Raw genomic sequence first — 21,087 nt, 5'->3', positions numbered from 1 at the left:
TTAAGCAAAAAGCACTATCACGTCCGTCTCTGCCCAACGTCCGGAGGCGGGGAAAAGAAAAGAAGGTATAGTGCTAGTCCTACCCACCTGACGCCGAGGAATCCTCGTTTTTCTTTTTACGACGCGCCGCGGCACGTGCAGGTTGAAAACTCTGTTTCACACCACTCCGTGAAAACACACACTCTTGGTTGGGGGCACGCCAAGCTCCGATTAGGTAGAGGAGCCATCGTCAACGCACTTATCGTAAATCGGGGAACACAACAAAAAATGGTTCAAATGGCTCTGAGCACTATGGGACTCAACTTCTGAGGTCATTAGTCCCCTAGAACTTAGAACTAGTTAAACCTAACTAACCTAAGGACATCACAAACATCCATGCCCGAGGCAGGATTCGAACCTGCGACCGTAGCGGTCTTGCGGTTCCAGACTGCAGCGCCTTTAACCGCACGGCCACTTCGGCCGGCCGGGGAACACATCTCAGAACGAGCAACAGCAAAGTCAGGTACAGAAGAGACGGGTAATGTTGCTCGACCGTCTCAGCGTGGGGGAGGGGTGGTACTGCACTGGAACACTGGAAAGGCTGGCCAGCAGGCGACGTCTCTGCGGGAACAACGGAACCCACGGGAACCGTCAGGTCGGCTGGTGAAGTGGGGGACGCAGATTGAACACACATTTCAACATCAACAGAAGCAGCTACATCCGCTCTGGTAATACTGGAACCACAATTAACATCAGTAGACAACGCATTGCCGTCAGAAGGTGCACCCTCTGTCAACGCCGTGTCAGAAGAACGAGACTGGAGTGGGGCGTCCTCGAAATCTGTACCGTCCTCAGTCCGCCGGCGTTTGACGTGTGCTGCAGCAGCCGTCGCCCCCTCGTGGACAGAGGCCGCACTGGGACGCGTCGGTAGCGGTGGAAATTCGCGAGGGGTAGGGGGTAATGTTGTCCCGACATCGCTTAAAGCTGGAGACTGACTGACAGCTGACTGCTAAGTTACTACGTCTGCTAACGTTAAAGGAAGACGTTTTTGATAAGACGACGTCAGAACAGCAGTACGGCGCGGGCAATCAGATCTGAGATGAGCGCTTTCGTTACAGAGAAAACAAGTTCCTTCTTGACCTGTATACGTAACATGGATTCGGTAACCGCAAGCAGTTCAGTGGGAAGGAATATTCTTTTTAACGCACACGTCCACAGTCCGGATACCATTATAACACTGGAAGCGATGTTGTGATGACCAGCGTTCCCATTGGATATGCCGTATAACTCCAAACGGAAGTAATGCTGTTTTAAGAAATGAATCGTCCACTTCAGGAGGAAGGTTATAAATTCTAAACGGAGTATACTCGAGTGCCGCATTTTCAAGGACTTGACTAACGGAACCATCGCGATGTGTAAACAACACTTTAGTCCGCCCCCGGTAGCTGAGCGGTCAGCGCGACAGAATATCAATCCTAAGGGCCCGGGTTCAATTCCCGGCTGGGTCGGAGATTTTCTCCGCTCAGGGACTGGGGGTTGTGTTGTCCTTATCATCATCATTTCATCCCCATCGACGCGCAAGTCGCCAAAGTGGTGTCAAATCGAAAGACTTGCACCCGGCGAACGGTCTACCCGACGGGAGGCCCTAGTCACACGACATTTTTTAACAACACTTTAGAATCAACACGGGAGAGAAGTCTTTCTACTTGAACGGGATCATAAAACTTCACAAAGAATGTATACAAATCAGAATCAAAGTAAGCAGTATCTACCTGATTAGGTGCAACACGGATAACATCAGCCAACCAATAGTGAATTTCTAAGGAGCCAGGTTGAACACGACGCGTACTCTCGTCAAAACTGAAACGAACAGTAGCTCGACGAGGAACTGTTTTAGGAGACTCGACAGACACCGTGGCGCGGGCAGAAAACACCGCCGGCAAGAGAAAAACGACAACAAACTCCGCAACGCAACTACGATGTGACTCCGGCCGATACACCAACAAGACTGAGTAGCTTCGACACGAGCGGAAGTTAGCGACAACCTGCTCGCTCGACGCGCAAGGCGACGCTGTGTTGGATTTGTTTACCGTTGCCGTTGCTCTGCTTTGTATCGACCGTCACTGGCACAGCAGCACTGCTGCGAGTTACGCTCCGTAGCCTCATGCCGTGTTCACCATCGGATAACTCCAGTCCCGCGCCCTGTTGCCATCAGCAACGAACATTGTGGTTGCTCGGTAGACAATATGTGGGGCGTCGAATGCCGTGAGCGTCATTGGCCTTTTGCGACGTCGCAGTCAAGGGCTTCCGTGTTGGTTCAGCAGACATGAAGTCATAAACAGTGGGACGTGTGAAAAACTAATTTTGCTTAAAACGAAGTGAAAATTATCTACATTTTACTAATTCAGTGTTTGATTATCTGAGCACTTGACGATTTCCAACAAATTCACTCTTAGTCTGAACCCTCTACTAAACTTTTCCTCGCACACATGCTTAATGTCAGATAGTGAGCTCATTTGCAAATAAATCATACTTTTCATGCGGTTTAACTCATCGGAGTTCCATTTTTCAAAGAACGAGGGTTTACTGGTAAAGTACTATCCAGAAAAGGCTGTACAAATATCTTGCTGTAAATACCAGAAACTTGCTGTAAATACACGGAAATTCACAAGACGTATGTACACAGTAGCCTATGGCTACTACAATCTCAGCGAAGTATGACAGGAACCGGTGCGCTCAAACCAATACTTGGATGTAACAATATGTAGGGATATCAAAGGGAACGATTGCATTGACTTATTCGCATGTCACGGAGGTAATTAAGAAGTATTCACAAGCTGTCATTCTTTCCACGATCCTTACGCGAATGGAGCGTGATAAAAGTTGAAGTACTCTCCGCCATACACTTCAGGCAGTACGAATGTAGACGCAGAAAGCAGTGGGGAAGTAATCTTGAGGCAGGGCAGCCGAAGCTACTGGCTTGATTGGGAAAAGAGAAGGAGGTGTATCAGTTCTTACCCCGCAAATACCAGTCTTTAAGCTGGACCTTCCTCGTCACTCTAGGAGATTGCAACGTGCAGCGACACCCGCATACTAGGAGGAAGAGGGAAGGAAGACCGACGCTTAATGTCGCGTCGATGGCGTAAGCATTGGAGACAGGCCACAAATTCTGGTCTGGTTGGGGAAGTACTTGGAAGAAAAACGGGAATTTCAACCAGCGGATAGCATTCTTCTGACGTAAATGTAGCTTCGGCCGAACCACTAAAGGATTGTTGTAGGACCATTACTTTTCGCAGTATCTACCAACGACGTAGTAGATATAATGAACTTCTCATGGTTGGGATATTTCTTAAAAAACATCATAGTCGCCGTTGGCTGTATGAAAAATTTATTATTGCGATTGCAATTTCGGCCTTAGGGCCATTTTCAAGTAAGACTGCAAAAGTTACCTTTTTAGCTCGCTTTGTTGCTGTATAAAATTTTTTTAAGAAATGTAAAGCAAACGATGTAACTCCTAATTATGTCAATGTCAAAATTAAGACGACATCTGCAGCAGAAGAAGTGAAATGAAATGAAATGTCGTGTGACGAGGGCCTCCCGTCGGGTACACCGCTCGCCTGGTGAAGTTCTTCGATTTGACGCCACTTCGGCGACTTGCGCGTCTATGGGGATGAAATGATGATGATTAGGACAACACAACACCCAGTCCCTGAGCGGAGAAAATCTCTGACCCAGCCGGGAATCGCAACCGGGCCCTTAGGATTGACTGTCTGTCGCGTTGACAACTCAGCTATCGGGGGCGTACTTTTAAGAAGTAGTAGATATAGTCGGAAGTTCCGTAAGGATTTTTGGTGACGATGCTCTTGTACACAGACATTTCGTGACACTAAACAATTGTAGCGAAATGCAGAAAGATCTGCATAGGTTGGTTGGTTGATTCGGGGCAGAGGACCAAACAGCGAGGTCATCGGTCCCATCGAATTAGGCAAGGATGGGGAAGGAAGTCGGCCGTGCCCTTTCAGAGGAACCATTCTGGTATTTACGTCAAGCGATTTAGGGAATTCACGGAAAGCCTAAATCAGGATGGCAGGACGCGGATCTGAACCGTCGACTTCCCGAACTCAAGTCCAGTGTGATAACCACTGCGCCACGTCGCTCGTTGATCTGCAAAGGACACACGGTTGGTGCAGGAACTGGTAGCTGACCCCCAGCACAAGCAAATGTAACGTATTGCCCATCACCAGGCAGACTACACGACTGCAGAACAACTATTGGAAACATCACAATCATAAAATGTCTAGGAGCACGCGCACGGAGCGATTTAAGAGTAATCGCGGGTAAGGCAGATGCTAGACTGAAATTCGTTGGAAGAATCTTCAGGAAATGCAGTTCATCAAGAAAGGGAGGTTGCTTACAAACACTGAATATTGCTCGCCAGTGTCGGGATTAGTACGAGATGCGATTGCTGGAAGTAGTAGACAAGGTCCCAAGAAGGGCAGCGCTTTTCGTCACGGCTTCATTTAGTAAGAGCGAAAGCGTCACAGAGATGCTCAGCTAACTCCAGTGGCAGACGTTGAACGAGAGGCGTTATGTATCGCCGTGGGGCTTACTATTAAAATTCTGTTTCAGAAGAATCAACCACTATATTTCTTCTTCTTATGTACATCTCGAGAAAAGACCACAAAGGCAAAATTAAAGAGACTCGAGCTCACACGCACTTCATCCCACGGGCCATTCGCGATTGGAACAGAAAGAGGGGGAACTGACTACGGAACACGAAGTGCCCTCAGCCACACACCGTAAGGTGGTTTGCTGGCTGCAGATGTAGGATACTCAGTCTCTTAACTTACTCCTCATTCCGACCGGTAAATGTAAATGTCGTGTGGCTAGGGCCTCCCGTCGGGTAGACCGTTCGCCTGGTGCAAGTCTTTCGAGTTGACGCCTCTTCGGCGACTTGCGTGTCGATGGGGTTCAAATTATGATGATAAGGACAACACATGACCCACTCCCTGAGCGGAGAAAATCTCCGACCCAGCCGGGAATCGAACCCGAGCCGTTAGGTACGACATTGCGTCGCGCTGACCACTCAGCTACCAGGGGCGGGCATCCCAACTGCGTCTCGCATACTTTTGATTATTCTGTAGCGCACTTTGTTATTCTGACTGGCCAATGAAACACTGTGATTTTCAAACGAAAAAAAAAAATTAAATTTACATAAATAAAAACAACGGTGGAATAACGCATGATTTATAACGCTCATACGTGCTATTCAAGAGATCGACATTAAAAAAAAACTGTATACAAAGCTCACTTTTTCAAGGCTTAAATATTGTCGGACAACAGGATTTTTATGCAAAACGTACCGTTGTATTCAGCCGCTATTCTCATTTCAAGCATTGTCAAAGCATATAACTTTGTACTCATCATTTGAGTCACTGCACAAATTCATCTGTTTGTACCTACGCTTTATAAGAGTGGATAATGAAATTATTTGCAGAAAGAATTACATTATTACTCAAACCCAGGAAACAAATGTTGCAGGCAACAGCTATCGTGTATTTTCCTAACGAATTTGTTTTTGTATTAAAATCGTCCGCCCACCAAGGAATTCCTTTTCTCCTTTTGTTTGCACTTAGATTGTGTGAATGCTGTAGCCTATTGTATGTTTCACAGCAGATGGATAGTGCACGTATTGCGATTGAACTGTCCGATGGCAGAAAATAATTTGAAATGCATGAATAATGGAGAGTGCCTCACACATGACCTCACGCACCGAATATACAAACACGCGCAGAGAAAAGCGCGGAAAGTGATATCCGTGGTGCTAAACTGTGAACTTTGAAGAGAACCTACCTACTGCAGTATTTATCGACGTCTTAAATTGGGGTGTTTGAAGTACTGAGGCTGTTTGGTTTTAAAAAGGATAAAAATCCGTGTTCGATCAGTTACCCAGAAAGTAAAGAACAGCAGATAGGAGTCCGATAAACAGAGTCAACGCTGCCGGCCGGGATGGCCGAGCGGTTCTAGGCGCTACGGTCTGGAACCGCGTGACCGCTACGGTCGCAGGCTCGAATCCTGCCTGGGGTATGGATGTGTGTGATGTCCTTAGGTTAGTTAGTTTTAAGTAGTTCTACGTTCTAGGGGACTGATGCCCTCAGAAGTTAAGTCCCATAGTGCTCAGAGCCATTTGAACCATTTAGAGTCCACGCTGGCTGCAGATATACTAAGTTAATCCGCAACATTTGCGAGAATTCCACACTGCATGTGAAAATAAAAGAAGACTGGAGCACTAGAAAGTTTCCCGTGGTAATAGGCATCAGACAAGGACACACAAGCTCACTCAAGTTATTCACCTTGGCTCTGGAGGATGTGTTGAAGTGTCTGTCCTTGAGAAAGAAAGGAGCTCGTATCAACACAGATGGAAAACATCTCAATCACCTTCGCTTTGCTGATAACATTATCCTCTTTAGCAGCGACACAAACGAATTGTCAACAACTATCCAATAACTCAAAGATGTTTCCCAAGGTGTAGGCGTATAAAGCAAACGTCAAAAGACCAAAGCCCTGTCAGTGTTACGGTCGCTATCGAAAACTATACTCTGGAAGTAATAAATTAATACATTTATCTGCGGTGCAAAATCCAACTTGGAAAAGACTCCCAGAGAGCAGAGATGACTGACGAATTGGCTTCGCACCTGCGTGGCATTCCGGAAACATGATTACATTCTCTGCAGAGTAACAGAGAAAGGCTAATGACACATGGAACTGCCAGGAACAATGATACATGAAACAGCACAAATCGACTCCGGGTCTGTCAAGGGACAATAGAGAGAGCTATGCCTGAAGCATAAAGGAAGGAACGAAGAGTTCAAAGTTTCTCCGACAAACAAGGCCACCGGAGACGGAACACAAGCTGATTAGGGAATGTAAGAGTAGGAACTCGACATGCCGTTTCGAAGGAACTATCCCAGAATTTGGGTTAAGCTATGTAGGGAAATCACCGAGACCTAAATGTCGGTGGCTGTAGGGAATTTGGACCGTCGTCGTCCTGAATGCGAGTCCGGTGCACTACGCCACCTCGCTCGGTCTGACTCGATACTGTGAAAAGGTTAAGGAGAAAGACGGGGGTCTGTCTATCGGATAGCGAGAGTGAAGTGGCGTTGGGTAGGAACAAGTGCAAACGGACCAAAACGCTGATGCCGTGGCGTTCGGTGCAGTCAAAGAGAAATGTTCAAAATGGTTCAAATGGCTCTGAGCACTATGCGATTTAACTTCTGAGGTCATCAGTCGCCTAGAACTTAGAACTACTTAAACCTAACTAACCTAAGGACATCACACACATCCATGCCCGAGGCAGGATTCGAACCTGCGACCGTAGCGGTCGCTCGGTTCCAGACTGTAGCGCCTAGAACCGCACGGCCACTACGGCCGGCGAGAGAAATGTCGGACGTCCTCCGGCGATTCGGAGAGGGCATCCAGCGACACGGATCCATATCGACATGGAAATTTCTGGGAGAGGCCTCTGTCGAGGAGTGGATATCTAGACAGCGAAGAAGAAGAAGAAGAAGGAGGAGGAGGAGGAGGAGGAGGAGATGGGCGTCCGATGATAGCAGCGTGCACGTCGTACCAAACTATGTATGGATATCGAAAATGGATGAAGCAGAGAAATGTGTTGTCTATAAAGCGCTATTCCAAAGTAGTTGCACTTCTTATCAAGTAGACATGTTGGGCGGGGCGTGCAGAATGTGGGCCAGGAGTACCTGGACTAGACTGGACCGGACCTCCGCCCTCACGGTGTCCACAGAGTGGTGGAGCCGTCGCTACACAAGCCAGCTCCACTCTCCGACAGCGGTCCTCCCCAGGAAGTCCAGTATGTGAAGAGGGCTGCTGCGTAGGAGCTGTGCTAGCTTCATCTGGTTCCAGGCGCCGCCACTGGGGTTGATGTCGACGCATACTGCGGGTCTTTTCCCGCGTCCTGGAGGAACGTGCTCACGAGATGGGCTACGTCTGTTGATGCATTATCGTGTTGAAAGACGAAACGACCGCCCAAGTGGTTGGCTGAAAGGCTGGGCAGTAGGTTGAGCCTCGTGTCCCTGTACCACACAAGCCTCAAACTACCGTCGATAGCGACGAGAGGCGGCCCACACCGGTAGAACACAGCAGTGCCGACCAGCTCATCGCTGCTGGAGCCGTGGCACTTCACGTGTCTGGCACGTGCGTCGCTATCTGGCCTGCATCCACAACGCTCTGCGACGATCGCCAGGCCTCGGACAAACCCTGCTCTCGACTGCCAAGAGAAGCCGACGCCACGGATGCAGACTACTACGCACGTATTTCCTCGTCCACGTCCTTCACTCTCCACTGTTGCTCGTCTTAATACCTAAAGGCTGCTCCCATCGTGTGCAGACGGTTACGTACTGTCTGCATCGACACTAACCTCCCATTTGCGTTCCGCAAGTAAGTGTTGCAGGCCCTGTGTTTTACCTAGTCTGTATCTCAGCTGCCCTCTCAGATTGACGAAGACTGTGTCTTCTAAAATTTCCTGGATTGAAACTGTCTGCCTGGCCGAGACTTGAACTCGGGACCTTTGCCTTTCACGGGCAAGTGCTGTACCAGGAGAGCTTCTGTGAAGTTTGTAAGGTAGGAGAGGAGGTACGGGGGAATATAGGGTATGAGATCACTTGCCTGTGAAAGGCAAAGGTCCAGAGTTCGAGTGTCGGTCCGACACACAGTTTTAATCTTCCAGGAAGTTTCGTATCAGCGCACACTCCGCTGCAGAGTGAAAATTTCGTACGGTGGCTTTTAGGGTCTACTACAGTCAACAGAAAATGAATACGAATTGCAAAATAGTGCGATAAGTGGCGACTGACTCTAAAGAATGGAAAGTGTGAACTCATCCACACGAATGCTACAAGATATCACACAGCTCGTGTTGTGAGGAAGGCCAGAACACTTAGAAGATGCAGCAGGCCTACTACTAGAGAGACTGCCTGCCTGCCCACACTTAGAAGATGCAGCAGGCCTACTACTAGAGAGACTGCCTGCCCGCCCACACTTTGAAGATGCAGCAGGCCTACTACTAGAGAGACTGCCTGCCCGCCCACACTTAGAAGATGCAGCAGGCCTACTACTAGAGAGACTGCCTGCCCGCCCACACTTAGAAGATGCAGCAGGCCTACTACTAGAGAGGCTATTTGCCTGCCCACACTTAGAAGATGCAGCACGCCTACTACTAGAGAGACTGCCTGCCCGCCCACACATAGAAGATGCAGCAGGCCTACTACTAGAGAGACTGCCTGCCTGCCCACACTTAGAAGTTGCAGCAGGCCTACTACTAGAGAGACTGCCTGCCTGCCCACACTTAGAAGTTGCAGCAGGCCTACTACTAGAGAGACTGCCTGCCTGCCCACACTTAGAAGTTGCAGCAGGCCTACTACTAGAGAGACTGCCTGCCTGCCCACACTTAGAAGTTGCAGCAGGCCTACTACTAGAGAGACTGCCTGCCTGCCCACACTTAGAAGATGCAGCAGGCCTACTACTAGAGAGACTGCCTGCCTGCCCACACTTAGAAGTTGCAGCAGGCCTACTACTAGAGAGACTGCCTGCCTGCCCACACTTAGAAGATGCAGCAGGCCTACTACTAGAGAGACTGCCTGCCTGCCCACACTTAGAAGATGCAGCAGGCCTACTACTAGAGAGACTGCCTGCCTGCCCACACTTAGAAGTTGCAGCAGGCCTACTACTAGAGAGACTGCCTGCCTGCCCACACTTAGAAGTTGCAGCAGGCCTACTACTAGAGAGACTGCCTGCCTGCCCACACTTAGAAGATGCAGCAGGCCTACTACTAGAGAGACTGCCTGCCTGCCCACACTTAGAAGATGCAGCAGGCCTACTACTAGAGAGACTATTTGCCTGCCCACACTTAGAAGATGCAGCAGGCCTACTACTAGAGAGACTATTTGCCTGCCCACACTTAGAAGATGCAGCAGGCCTACTACTAGAGAGACTGCCTGCCTGCCCACACTTAGAAGTTGCAGCAGGCCTACTACTAGAGAGACTGCCTGCCTGCCCACACTTAGAAGTTGCAGCAGGCCTACTACTAGAGAGACTGCCTGCCTGCCCACACTTAGAAGTTGCAGCAGGCCTACTACTAGAGAGACTGCCTGCCTGCCCACACTTAGAAGTTGCAGCAGGCCTACTACTAGAGAGACTGCCTGCCTGCCCACACTTAGAAGTTGCAGCAGGCCTACTACTAGAGAGACTGCCTGCCTGCCCACACTTAGAAGATGCAGCAGGCCTACTACTAGAGAGACTGCCTGCCCGCCCACACTTAGAAGATGCAGCAGGCCTACTACTAGAGAGACTATTTGCCTGCCCACACTTAGAAGATGCAGCAGGCCTACTACTAGAGAGACTGCCTGCCCGCCCACACATAGAAGATGCAGCAGGCCTACTACTAGAGAGACTGCCTGCCTGCCCACACTTAGAAGTTGCAGCAGGCCTACTACTAGAGAGACTGCCTGCCTGCCCACACTTAGAAGTTGCAGCAGGCCTACTACTAGAGAGACTGCCTGCCTGCCCACACTGTGCTTGTCCGCAGCTAGTGGTGTGGTGGCTAGCGATGCTGCGTCTGGATCACGGTGTCCCGAGTTCGATTCTCGGTCGGGTTCGGGATTTTCTCTGAACGGACACTGTGTCTTTGTGTTGTTCTCATCGTTTCATCATCATCATCATTCGTGACAGGGGCTACATTGGATTGTGTGAAAAAAATTGTAGTGTGTAAAACTTGGGGCTTTGTACGGGCGCTGATGGTCGCGCAGTTGAGCGCTCACAAACCAGTCATCATCATCATCATCATCATACACTATGCTTCTTATGCTTCTCCGTCCTCTTCTGGGGTATTTCTCTGCGGTACGCTGTCGGTACCAGATAGGAGTGACGGAGGACACCGAAAAAGTTCAGAGTAAGGCAGCTCGTTCTTTTATATGATATGCGAGGTAGCGTGGCAAGCATCACAACAAAGGTTTCTTTCGTTGCAGCGAGATGCTTTCACGAAACTGCTATCACAAACTTACTGCTCCGAATGTGAAAATATTTTTTTCATTAGCACCTACACAGCGAGAAACTATAATCGTAATAAAACAAGAGAAGCCAGAGTTGGCGAGGAGAAATTTAAGTGTTCGTTTTTGCCGTGCGCATTTCGGAAGTAGACTGTTATGGAAATAGTCTTGGAAAGGTGAGTTTCTGCCAACCGCTTAAGTGTAAATTGTGCAGCAGTCGCGTAGTCGTAGGTGTACCTGCGAACCATAATGTGTAAGGGGGTGGGCTTCGTCAGCTGGTGGAGTCGATGTGGGGGGTGGGGGTGCTACCACTAGGAAGCAGCGGGCCTCCAGTGCTCCGTGCAGCATCCTAGCGGCCGAGTGCTGGACTGGCGCCACTGCTGCTCACGGCAGTTCAGCGGCCGACGTGTTGCGCCGATAAAGCTGCTCCTCGTAAAGCGACGGGGGACGCGCTTTGTCTGACGCTCCGAGCCACGCACTGGCAGACTGGAAGCCGCCACTGTGCCCTCAGCTCCCTCGACTACAGGCGCACCGCGCTCCGCTGAACCACGCAGACGGCGCGGCTCCAGTGCACAGTTGGGTTGTACGTAGCAACAGAGTAATGACAAGGAGGTTTTTCTATAACAAAAAATATGGAAGCTGTAGAAAGGGGTGGAACACAACTTGTTTTTTAGATGTTTATATTTTCTATAAGTATCCTAGGTGCAACCGGCCACACTTTCCTGTGGCTCAGTCTGCTTATACGGAAAAGAGAGGAAAGAGAAAGCATACGTCTTCTGAAACGTATGGGAATTAGGTATACGGAATAATCTCCTGTCCATCTTCTGCTCCCCTTCCCCTCTGTCTCCGTTTCCTCCTGCCCACGCCCTCTCTCCATCTCCTCCTTTCCAGTCGCTGTCTCCATCTCCTCACACCCATCTGTCCATCTCTTCTTCCCCTCCCTCCCCTGACTGTGCGCCTTTTTCGTTGTTATCGCAAATTTTTATTCTAGCCTAGTATTCCGGTCATAGGCCGAAAAGTTCCGTGTGATCTGTGATAAACCGTTCGTGAGGAAGAAAACAAAACAGCACATTGTTCTCTCTGCCATTTACGTTTAAAAATGTATATAATGACTAATGAGGAACAATATATATATAGCAGAAAAAATTTGCCTGTCGGCTGAAGTGTCCCACTATCGTAGTTAAAGTTGCCTGCGACAAAGCGAACAAAACTGTATACTTTTGCAGGACACAGCAGGGCATTTTCTTTATCGTAGTCAATTTTCCAGAAAACCTGTCCGTCCAAATGTTCATCACAGTATCTCGTACATATTTAAAGTAAATAGGTCAAGAACTTTGAGATTGTTCATAACAACTTTCTCTCTTTATACGTTACAAATCTGCTTAATATGTATATATTAAAAATAGCTATATAAAACATATCCGTATTCGAATGCAACGACGTGTCAAAATTTCTAGTGAGTCGAGTAACTATTTTCCGCATTTCTCCAGCCCAAAGAAATCCAGGTTTCAATTGTTATACATAAAGACCTGACGTAAGCGTACGTACGTCAAGTCTTTATGTATAAAAATTCAGCCTGCATATCTTTGTGCTCGGGAAATGTTGTTGTTGTTCCACATGACAGGAATCGGGATGTCTATTCTAGCCAGACGAAACTCGAGGCTTCTTTCATGTAATAAATGTCATATAAAATACAAAGTGTTGGTTTCTAGCACGCAGCGTACTTTTCGAGGAACCATCGAAATCTCAGAACATAACTTCGCCGGTCGGTGTGGCCGTGCGGTTCTAAGCGCTTCAGTTTGGAACCGCGTGACCGCTACGGTCGCAGGTTCGAATCCTGCCTCGGGCATGGATGTGTGTGATGTCCTTAGGTTAGTTAGGTTTAAGTAGTTCTAAGTTCTAGGGGACTGATGACCTCAGAAGTTAAGTCCCATAGGGCTCAGAGCCATTTGAACCATTTGAACATAACTTCAGTGCCACGCGCAACAACAACCACCAGTCCACACTTCCTTGAACCACTGTGACTGGTACCATACTACGTGCTTGCATTTGGTCAGATAGACAATTTTACATTTCTAAAGTAGTCTCGGATCAGTTTCTAACCTTTTTCTTCACAGTCGGCGTTTTCAGAAATTGCTATACGTATATAATTCGCCGAAAAAAAATTGTGGCGCACATTTTCTCTTTACTCTTGTAATAAACGGGAGGGGTACCATGTGTTATGGAGATGCATCAGAAACGGTTCTTCCACTCGCAAGGAAAGCCATCGCGTCAAACTGACCTGGATCACGGTGGAGTCACTTAAGGGACGGTGTTGCGCCTCGAGGTTGGGGTCCCTAGAGAGACGTCTCGTGTCCTGGTCGCTGTTTCAGTGTGGTGGCCTACTTTTACAATGCGCGCCAAAGACCGCCATAGCCATAAGCGGTTTTCGGAATTTTCTACTGCTAATGTTACACTGAGGTGTGAAGCTGCGTTTTCTGCACCATCTGTAAATATTTTGAGATCTGTAGAAATACAAGTATGTAGTGAAAAGTAATGCCACCGAACTTTTTTATTCTGTTCTCTATTTCGATTAGGTATTACATGCCACGTATATTACTGGGTGGGCCGAGCGGTTCTAGGCGCTACAGTCTAGAACCGCATGACCGCTACGGTCACAGGTTCGAATCCTGCCTCGGGCATGGATGTGTGTGGTGTCCTTAGGTTAAGTTAGGTTTAAGTAGTTCTAAGTTCTAGGGGACTGATGACCATAGAAGTTAAGTCCCATAGTGCTCAGAGCCATGCGAAGCATTTTATTACTGGGTGTCGGAAGCAAGTTGCAACCCTCCGCCGCTATGGGGCGTGTGACGTGGCGGTGTGTAGAGCGACAACGTCGGTACGTGAGGAAAACCGCACCGTAGTGGAGTTTCGAATTCGAAGAGTTCGTCCACACGTGGAGCACCGCCTCCTTCACCGTGATGACGTCAGAACGCACACGAGCGCCGCGACGTTGGCAGCAGTCCGACGCCCTGCCCTCACCCTCCTTGCAGTCCCGACACGGCCCCATTTCATTTTCACCTGTTTTCAGAATTTTGGGAATGCCTTCGAGAGTTTCACTTTGGTAGCGATGAAGCGGCGCAGGGAGAGGTGAGGTTGTGGCTCCGTCAACAGAGTCAGTCATTGCACAGTGAAGGCATCAACAAACTGAACTCTCGTTGGCAGAAACGTGTTCGTCGCCGTGGTGATTATGTTGAGCAATAAATATGCACACACGAAGAATAAAGGAACAGAATGTTAATAACGCGTGTTTTATAAGCTCCAAGTACTTTCACATAAAAAATTCGGGGGCGTTACTTTTCACGACTCCTTCGTATTATATGTATTTGGCATATAGTACTATTCCTCAGTTACAGAATCTTATAGTGATTAAAATTATACACTACTGGCCATTATAATTGCTACACCAAAAAGAAATGCAGATGATAAACGGGTATTCTTTGGCCAAATATATTATACTAGAACTGACATGTGATTACATTTTCACGCAATTTGGGTGCATAAATCCTGAGAAATCAGTACCCAGAACAACCACGTCTGGCCGTAATAACGGCCTTGATACGCCTGGGCATTGAGTCAAACAGAGCTTGGATGGGGTGTACAGGTACAGCTGCCCATGCAGCTCCAACACGATACCACAGTTCATCAAGAGTAGTGACTGGCGTATTGTGATGAGCCAGTTACTCGGGCCGCACCGTTGACCAGACGTTTTCAATTGGTGAGAGATCTGGAGAATGTGCTGGCCAGGGCAGCAGTCGAACATTTTCTGTATCCAGAAAGGCCCGTACAGGACCTGCAACATGCGGTCGTGCATTATCCTGCTGAAATGTAGGGTTTCGCAGGGATAAAACGAAGGGTAGAGTCAGGGGTCGAAACACATCTGAAATGTAACGTCCCCATACCACCACGCCGGGTGATACACCAGTATGGCGATGACGAATACACGCTTCCAATATCTGTGTTCACCGCGATATCGCCAAACACGGATGTGACCATCATGATGCTGTAAACAGAACACGGATTCATCCGAAAAAAATGTCGTTTTGCTTTTCGTGCACCTAGGTTCGTCGTTGAGTACACCATTGCAGGCGCTCCTGCCTGTGATGCAGCGTCAAGGGTAACCGCAGCCATGGTCTCCGAGCTGATAGTCCATGCTGCTGCAAACGTCGTCGAACTGTTCGTGCAGATGGTTGTTGTCTTGCAAACGTCCCCGTCTGTTGACTCAGGGATCGAGACGTGACTGCACGATCCGTTACAGGCATGTGGATAAGATGCCTGTCATCACGACTGCTAGTGATACGAGGCCGTTGGGATCCAGCACGGCGTTCCGTATTACCCTCCTGAACCCACCGATCCCATATTATGCTAACAGTCATTGGGTCTCGACCAACGCGAGCAGCAATGTCGCAATACGATAAACCGCAATCGCGATAGGCTACAATCCCGCCTTTATCAAAGTCTGAAACGTGATGGCACGCATTTCTCCTCCTTACACGAGGCATCACAACAACGTTTCACCAGGCAACGCCGGTCTACTGCTGTTTGTGTATGAGAAACCGGTTGGAAACTTTCCTCATGTCAGCACGTTGTAGGTGTCGCCACCGGCGCCAACCTTGTGTGAATGCTCTGAAAAGCTAATCATTTGCATATCACAGCATCTTCTTCCTGTCGGTTAATTTTCGCGTCTGTTGCACGTCATCTTCGTGGTGTAGCAATTTTAATGGCCAGTAGCGTATATACTCGTATTTTAAAAGCCAGTGTGAATGGGTAAGTCGTATTTCATTGATCATTCACCATCCCGTATCATGAAGCGGAAGAAAGTCCCCTACCTTGTAGCACTGATACTCGCAACCGAACTGTGTTTCATTAACGTATTGGAAATTTGTGGCAGTTTTCAATAACTTCAATTTCAAACTACATTTAACTCGTAACTGTATTTTCATAATACTTGTACTTAATTTCACTCCAATTATTGATTATTACTGTGTAGTAAGACATCGTGTAACATACACACCACTGAATACACAAGTGACAAGATTTTCTCGATTGCAGCACTTTGAAATTCCAGTACGACATTTGTTTTTAGATGCAATATCATGTTGTATTTTGCAAAACTCTTGCACGTTCCCAAAAACGTCACCTTTCCAGAGCAACTTTTGTAATTTCAGGAGAAGACAGGAGCACACGAATCGTGAATGCTTTCATTTAAAAGCGGAACTTAAAAGTATGGTAAACTTCTGTTACAGACCAAAGTCTGAAAAATGTTGCAAGACGCAACACTATCTCTCCTTCCGACACGCCACAGTACGGATGGAGCCAGCCGGTCTCTCGGGTAGTGAGTAGGTACAGCAGAACAGCAGGACAGCAGGACAGCAGCTGCTGAAGTAGCAGCAGTAGCAGCAGTAGTAGAGAAACTACAGCCGGCACCTTATCTCTGTGGTCGCACACTCAGCATATCTCATATAGTCAATGGTATACGTGGTCACACTTGCGAGAAAGTTGCCCTGAATCCCAACATCATCGCCTTTACTTCTCACGGAATTGGGTGTTATCTACGTGATGCCTGTACAGGTGCTCAGTTTTTTGATTCCACTCGTGCTGTTGTCGCATCGTAAATCGCTTAGTGTACACTTGTCCGTGCCACTTACATTTGCGATTTTTCTATCCACTGCTCTTCCAGTATGAGATAAGGAACGTCTGTTCTTTCACGAGATCCCATTGAGAAACTACAATAATTCATTTTCACATTTCTCCCACTCACTGCATAAAAGGCTTGTTGTCATCACCATGAAGACAGATTTCGCACCTCGACGTAGTCGTCCGTTCAGTGTCTGCTGAAACGGTCTGACTCAGTGGTCGTCAAACTGCGGCCTGCATCGTGTGTTCGTGCCACCCGCAGTTGTCAGCCATTTTTTTTACACACTGAAGAGTCAAAGGAGCTGGTACACTTCCTAATAACGTGTAGCCCCCCCCCCCCCCCCCCCCCACGAGCACGCACTAGTACCGCAACACGACGTGGCATGGACTCCGCTAATGTCTGAAGTAGTGCTGAAGGGAACTGACACCATGAATCCTGCAGGGCTGTCCATGAATCCGTAAAAGTACGAGGTGGTGGAGATCTGTTCTAAACAGCACATTGCAAGGCATCCAGATATGCCGAGTAATGTTCATGTCTGGGAAGTCTGGTGGCCATCGGGAGTGTTTAAATACATAAGAGTGTTCTTGGAGCCACTCTCTAACAATTCAGGACGTGTGGGGTGTCGCATTGCCCTGCTGGAATTGCCGAAATCAGTTGCAGTTCACAATGGACATGGATGGATGCAGGTGATCAGACAGGATGTACGTCTCACCTGTCAGAGTCGTATCTAGAAGTATCACGGGTCCCATATCACTCCAACTGCACATGCCCCACACCATTAAGGAGCCTCCACCAGATTGAACGCCAGCCGCGCTGGCCGAGCGGTTCTAGGCGCTTCAGTCCTGAACCGCGCGACTGCTACGGTTGCAGGTTCGAATCCTGCCTCGGGCATGGATGTGTGTGATATCCTTAGGTAGTTAGGTTTAAGTAGTTCTAAGTTCTAAGGGACTGATGACCTCAGATGTTAAGTCCCATAGTGCTCAGAGCCATTTGAACTACTTTTGAACCAGCTTCAACAGTCCCCTGGTGACATGCAGGGTCCACGGATTCATGAGGTTGTCTCCACCCGCTCGATACAATTTGAGACGAGACTCGTCCGGCCAAGCAACGTGTTTCCAGTCATCAGCAGTCCAGTGTCGGTGTTGACGGGCCCATGCGAAGCGTTAAGTTTTGTGTCGTGCAGTCATCAACGGTACACGAGTGGGCCTTCGGCTCCGAAAACCCATATCGATTATGTTTCGTTGAATGGTTCGCACGCTGACTCTTGTTGATCGCCCAGCATTCAAATCTGCAGCAATTTCCGGAAGGCTTGCACTTGTGTCACGTTGAACGATTCTCTTCAGTCATCCTTGGTCCTGTTCTTGCACGATCTTTTTCCGGCGGCAGTGATGTCGGAGATTTGATGTTTCGCCGTATTCCTGATATTCACGGTACACTCGTGAAATAGTCATACGAGAAAATCCCCACAGCTACTTCGAAGATACTGTGCCCCATCGTTCGTGTGCCGACTATAATACCACGTTCAGACTCAGCTGAATATTCATAACGTGCCATTGAAGCAGCAGTAACCGATATAACAACTGCGCCAAGCACTTGTTGTTTATAATAGGCGTTGCCGACCGCAGCGCCGTATTCTGCCTGTCTACGAACCTCTACATTTGAATAAGGATGCCTACACCAGTTTCTTTGATGCTTCAGTGTAATAATATGCTTCTAACAGCTAACAGCAGAAACAATAACCGCCAACTAACGTAAGAACTTCTTAAGTGTTTATTTTTCTGGCTGAGTAACAAACAAAAATACTTACTCGAGATGTGTTTAATTTTAGTTGAGTTTGGTGAATTCGGGCGCGAGGTAGGTAAAGATGGCCGTTTACGACAAGGGCAGTGTGGTATGTAGCGAGGCCGCCGCACGTTAATATTCTAGAGACGCTCATCTTCAAATCTGATACATGTTTGCAGTAAGTAATACGAAATCAAATTAACGCTGGTGTGTTACAATGCAATGAGTAAAAGAAAAATGATATTCAAAACATGTAGTGAACATAAGTCATGGTGGAGTCACTGTTATTAATTAATATAACGTACCAATTTATGTAGCTTACCAATTAATAGCAAGAACGGTGGGGGATGGCGTGGCAAAGTGGCCAGGACGGGGAGAGCGGCCACTGAGTACTTTTTGCGTCAACAGCGCTGCAGTGGTCAGAGTTGCAGTCTCGTACGTCGCCGTCGTATTCAGTGAGATTTACAGTGGATGCTCGTTTCGTTACTTTATCGTAGAAACTGTTTTGTTTTTGATCCGTTTAATGTAAGATAAGCCATTTTATTATTCTCGTCATTTTACGTGTGTGGAGAGTAATAATTTTTTACAATATCAATGTTTGAACAACGTCTTTGGGCCTAAAAATGTAGTTTCTTGTTCGTTTTTGTTTGACAGTTCCTCCTGTGAATGATTAATGCCGACACGGCATCTGATCAGGAAAAGTGACGAAACCTTTTTCCCCAGTAAGAGTCAGTTACTTCAAAAGAACACGTATAATACAACAGATAAAACCGATTTCGAGTCCGTATCGCATGCCATCCAATCCCTTTGTAACAAATTTTGAATTATTAAGTTATATTGTTTAAAATCATGTCTATTCAAAATGGTCTGCCGAACTCACTTTGTATTGTTTCAGATTCTAGGTCGTGAATGTGGCTAGGAGCCGGCCGGTGTGGCCGTGCGGTTCTAGGCGCTTCAGTCTGGAACCGCGTGACCGCTACGGTCGCAGGTTCGAATCCTGCCTCGGGCTTGGATGTGTGTGATGTCCTTAGGTTAGTTAGGTTTAATTAGTTCTAAGTTCTAGGCGACTGGTGACCGCAGAAGTTAAGTCGCATAGTGCTCAGAGCTCACCGTGGCTAGGAAATGTGTCCGGAAATCAGAAAAACAAACATGAGACCAGTTTGCGACGGAAGAGGTGATAGTACCCGCCTAGGTACTGAAAACTGATCACTAGTAAGCCGTCATAAGAATGCGTGTAGTTCTAATATGTTGTTTTCTCCTTCATTTAACAATATTTGGTGTAACACCTTATAAATAAAAACTAAAAAAGTCGAAGTGGTAAGCTTCTGCCAATAACCATGGTTTGGTGAGGAATGAATCTGCTCGAGAAGCCACGTTACCCCACCGCTTTTGTTGCGGCGCGACGTGTCGCCATACAGTGACAAAAAAGAATTTAAAAAAAATTCTGACGACCACCGCTGCCGCGCTCGCTACACGGGGAACAGGTGTCGGCTGAGTCCTCTCTCGCCTGCGCGCTTAGCAGCACTTCGCCGGTATACCTACTCACCTGCCGGAGGCGAACGTCTTGCCCGAGTTTGCACGACAGTCGAGCTGCTTTAATAGCGAAACGCACTTGCAGAGATTGGCTCGGCAGCTGAAACATATACTGCCCTAGCAAGTTTGTACCATCCGTGAAAGTCGCTCAGACTGTCAGAGGGGATGGGAGGTTCAAATGGTTCAAATGGCTCTGAGCACTATGGGACTCAACTGCTGAGGTCATTAGTCCCCTAGAACTTAGAACTAGTTAAACCTAACTAACCTAAGGACATCACAAACATCCATGCCCCAGGCAGGATTCGAACCTGCGACCGTAGCGGATGGGAGGGGAGAGTTCAGTCTAAAGGGTGCACCCTGTTCATGGGTCCGTAACTGATGAAGTATTTGCAGTGTATTGTTCTTCTTTATTTTATTTATTTATATTTCATTGCTTTGCGAACAGTTTAGGGACGGTGGCCCCACCTCCAGGTGTCAGTCTTTGTAATCAGCGGGGCTGGCGACGGCCCAGCCCCAGAGCCGGCACTCGGCACAAGCTCTGACTGCGCCCAACGATGACGACGCCACGCTCGGTCACGGGTTTCATAATTAGAAGAACGAGACTCTGAGAACGGGGCTAATGTCCCAAAAATAGTGGCACAGAAACGAAATGTGGATAGAATAAAACAGAGTGTGCATCCACGTCAGAGAGGATGGAACTTCATACTGATAAATAGTCCCATACTGCCAAGTTCTGAGTAAATTTCACTCGCTATTCTACATCTACATGATTACTCTGCAGTTCACAGCTAAGTGCCTGGCAGAGGGTTCATTGAACCACCATCAAGCTACTTCTTTACCGTTCCACTCTCAAACAGCTCGCGAGAAAAACCAACTCTTAAATCTTTCTGTGCGAGCTCTTATTGCTCTTATCTTATTGCAATGATCACTACTCCCTATGTAGGTGGCCGCCAACAAACTATTTTCACTGTCTGAGGAGAAAGTTATTGATCGAAACTTCATGAGCAGATCCTGCCTCTGTTTTAATGATTGCCGCCCCAATTCGCGTATCATATCCAT

Source organism: Schistocerca nitens, chromosome 10 (assembly GCF_023898315.1).
Source record: "Schistocerca nitens isolate TAMUIC-IGC-003100 chromosome 10, iqSchNite1.1, whole genome shotgun sequence".
NCBI classification, from domain to species: domain Eukaryota; kingdom Metazoa; phylum Arthropoda; class Insecta; order Orthoptera; family Acrididae; genus Schistocerca; species Schistocerca nitens.
The sequence above is the reverse complement of the archived record's forward strand: the minus strand, read 5'-3'. Positions refer to the sequence as shown.